Raw genomic sequence first — 4,157 nt, forward strand, 5'->3', positions numbered from 1 at the left:
TGAGCCCAAGATGAAATATGAAATATCTCTTCTAAAGTTCCCAAACCACCTGGTAAAGCAATAAAGGCATCAGCATGGTTAAACATTACAGATAGTCGTTCAGACATTGTGGAGACCTGTAGTTCCTCTCCGACTGTTTTTCCAATGATGTCCCCTTCGGCTAAAGCTTTGGGGATGACCCCCAAAACTTGACTGCCTCCTAAAAATGCAGCTATTGAAACACTCCCCATTAACCCAAGGCTACCTCCCCCATACACTAAATGAATCTTTCTCTCAGCTAGTACCCGACCAAGATGATTTGCTGATTCTAAAAACTCCTTTTCTTTCCCAGGATTGGATCCACAAAAAACACAAATAGTTTTTATTTTAGGAACAGAGGAACTGGCCATTTCTACACACTTCTATATCTATTAAATGAATGGGTAGAGTAGAAATGATGGGAAGGAAGAGAAGATTTTATAGATGAGAAATTGAAAATGCAATCATACCACCTATATGTAGGCTAGCTGGAGTCTCACTCTCTCTCTCTCTCTCTTTGTTTATTTTTATTTATTTATTTTTGAAAAAGCATGTGTATGTACAAGCAGCTGTGATTGTGGCTCACATCTTCCCTTGGTTTTACGTCCAAGAACGGCTTAAACGCCCTCTATGGGTCGGGGATAGGCTTCCCATCCAGTTTTCTTAAAAACTGACAAACAGGGTCTTTTTTAGTCAGATTCCCAAGACTAAGTCGATCATGTTCTTTATGAAAATGAGGCCATAAATCATGAATTGCACGATGCATATCTCCACTATGATGAGACTTAAGAGTCAATAGAAGATTAACTAAAGACTCTCGATGCTTTGAAATAAATCCCACCTTTTGACATTTTTCACAGGTTTTGCAGAATGCATGTGAGTCTTTGAACATGGTGGGCCAATAAAATCCACTTTGTAAGATTTTTGCAGCTGTCTTCTTTGATGAGAAATGACCCCTACATGTTTCAGAATGACAAAATTTAATAACACTACTTACCTCATTGTCGGGAATGCATCTTCGAAATATTTTATTGGGACAATATTTGAATAAGTAAGGGTCATCCCAATAAAATTTCTGCACGTTGCTCAAAAACTTTCCTTTGTCTTCGGTACTCCAGTGAGCTGGGAAATCTCCTGTTGCAAGAAAATTGATATGATTAGCAAACCAAGGCATTGGACTACGAGAAAGTAAGGATTAACCAGGAAAGTATTTCTCAATTGGTGTGATGTCAGATGTCGAATCTATTGTCAATTTTGACAAATGATCCGCGACAATATTTTCGGTGCCTTTTTCATCCTCGATTTCTTCTTGTTTGAAAGTTTCAAAAATTTCAGAATCGTGATTGACTTCTCTTTGCTTGGTCATGGCATGAGGAAATGGAAGTACTGGTGGGGAATCAGTCTTTTCTTTGCAATATTCAGGTTTAACCCCTTCCTTACCCTCAGAGATTGACTCATCATCTTTCTCACAAGGTTCAAGAATTGGTTTTTCAATAACCTTACCACCGTGGAGAGTAATGATTGATTTGACTTGATCCATGTGTTGGCTTCCAGAACTACTTGCATTTGAATTGTATTGCCCTTTGGGATTTTGCTGTGGTTGAGATGAGAACTTACCTTTCTCATGAAAATTAAGAGCAGATGTGAATTTTGCAAGAGTATCTTTTAGATCTGTCATGGTTTGAGCATTTTGAGAGTTGATTGTCTCTTGCTTTTCAATGAATGCATGCAGTGTTTCCTCAAGATTTCTTCTAGGAGGGGGAATATAAGGAGGTGCATATCCATGAGAATTTTGAAAATTATGTTGTGCTTGAAATGGTGGCTGTGAAGTTTGTGCATTATTGTTACCACTCTTCCAACTGAAATTTGGATGATTTCTCCAACCAGGGTTGTACGTTTGCGAGTATGGGTTATGACTTGGCCTTTGGAAACTATTTAAAGCATTGGCTTGTTCATGGAGACACTCCTTAAAAGAAGGCAAAGTTGGACAATCATTGGTTGAGTGTTCATTAGTTTCACAAATTTGACACACAATTTCTTGAACAGATTTTATTTGACCACTCTTTTTTAATTCTAGTGCCTCAACTTTTCTAGCTAAAGATGCAAATTTGGCTTGGAGGTCATGATCTTCCCTAAGGTTGTACATGCCTCCATTAGATGTATGAGGTTGAGTTTTACCTGGTGCCTCACACGTACCTGTGGTGTCCCAATTTTGAGCATTTTCAGCTAGCAAGTCAAGGTATTCCATTGCTTGATCAGGGTCTTTATCTTCAAAAGTTCCATTGCACATCAATTCCACCATTTGTCTATCTTTAGGTGTTAACCCTTCATAAAATTGTGAGACCAATCTCCATGTTTCAAAACCATGATGAGGACAGGTATTAAGCAAGTCTTTATATCTATCCCAACACTTGTAAAATGTTTCTCCTGGTTTTTGAGTGAAAGTGGTGATTTGTCTTTTGAAAGAGTTTGTTCTGTGAGATGGAAAAAACTTCTTTAAAAATTGTTGTTGCATTTCATCCCAAGCACGAATGGATCCTGACCTAATATTTTGTAGCCATGTTTTAGCTTTATCTTTTAATGAAAAAGGAAAAAGCTTTAATCTGATGGTGTTCATGCTACAATTTAAGTCATTATAGGTGTTACAAACTTCTTCAAATTCTCTTAAATGCAAATATGGATTTTCTAATTCTAAGCCATGAAAAGTGGGTAAAAGTTGAATAATACGTGGCTTAAAATTAAAATGAGAAGCATCAGGAGGAAAAACTATACATGATGGTGCACTTGTTCTTGTTGGATTCATGTGGTCTCTAAGTGTTCTCACATGATTATTCTCATTATTCTCATTATGAATTGACTGGTTATCTTCTTCGGCCATGTTTTCTAAAGAAATTGAGGATTTCCTAGAAAGTCTACCACTTAATGTACGTGTCCAAACTCTCATGCAAGTGCAAAAGAAAAGAAAAGAAAAAGAAAAAGAAAAAGAACAAAATTAGAAAAACAAATAAAAGTAAAGAAAAACAAAAGAAAATAAAAGAAATATAAAATTGATACAATACTTACCTCCCCGGCAACGGCGCCAAAAACTTGACACGACCAAAAGATTGATGTCTTCTCCCAAGTGCAGGAGTGTCGAAGTAATAAATAACCCGGCAAGACCGGGGTCGAACCACAGAGAGGTTAATTGTATAAATTATAAATAACAATGCAACAACAACAACAACAATAATAATAACAATAATAATAATAATAGTAATAATAATAATAATAATAATAATAATACTCAGTACGTGGCGTTGTTATACCTGAGAATGATCTAAAAGATCGGGTCACAGGTTTCCAGCCTATATACTGATTTTATGAAAAGATCAAAGAGATATATTATATAATATAAACAGATTTCTGATGTGAATGAATAAGGCAAGACCAACAATGTCAGGATCCTTGATCAAACACAGAGCATACTTAACGTACGTAACATATAACAAGAATGTAAATAATAATAATAATAATAATAATAATAATAATAATAGTAATAATAATATTAATAGTAGTAGTAGTAGTAGTAGTAGTAGTAATAATAATAATAAAAAGAAGAAGAGGAAGAAATTAATGAGAACTTTGAGATGGGAGATTAATGTAAGGATTAAACAATGATAAAAACAAATGTCAAGGTTAGAGAATTCACTAATGGTATTTCAAATAAATATAATATAAACTCTTTTTATTACTCAACTAGAAACCACACACAAAGGAGGTTCTAATCGGATGATTTATCATTAATGGCTCATTATAAAGTATTAACATGATCATATTAATTATCTTGTCTAAGTAACACCATACTTATAAATATCATCAGGCATTCATGTTGCTAGCTTATGTTAACAACAAATCAAGTTCCTATCATAACAACGATGTCGGCCGAAAACTATGAAGGATCAAGCATTTGATGTACCAAGTGTTATACAACACAAATCTAGATTAACCATTTAACAAGCAAGGTATTAAGAATTAGTAAGATAAAAAGATAAGACATGCTAATAACAATTTTTCTTGAATATAAACATTAAAGTCCGTGTTGAGTTTATATTATACATATTCTAACACCATTAGTAAAACCTTTTCACCTTGACATAATT

At 34.6% G+C, this 4,157-nt stretch overlaps 1 pseudogene; it reads left to right on the forward strand.

The window, feature by feature from the left end:
• Nucleotides 1–2,378: 2,378 nt before the first annotated feature.
• Nucleotides 2,379–2,489, forward strand: LOC112327045 (small nucleolar RNA R71; annotated as a pseudogene).
• The last annotated feature ends 1,668 nt before the right edge of the window (nucleotides 2,490–4,157 follow it).

Source organism: Populus trichocarpa, chromosome 3, assembly GCF_000002775.5.
Source record: "Populus trichocarpa isolate Nisqually-1 chromosome 3, P.trichocarpa_v4.1, whole genome shotgun sequence".
Classification (NCBI taxonomy): domain Eukaryota; kingdom Viridiplantae; phylum Streptophyta; class Magnoliopsida; order Malpighiales; family Salicaceae; genus Populus; species Populus trichocarpa.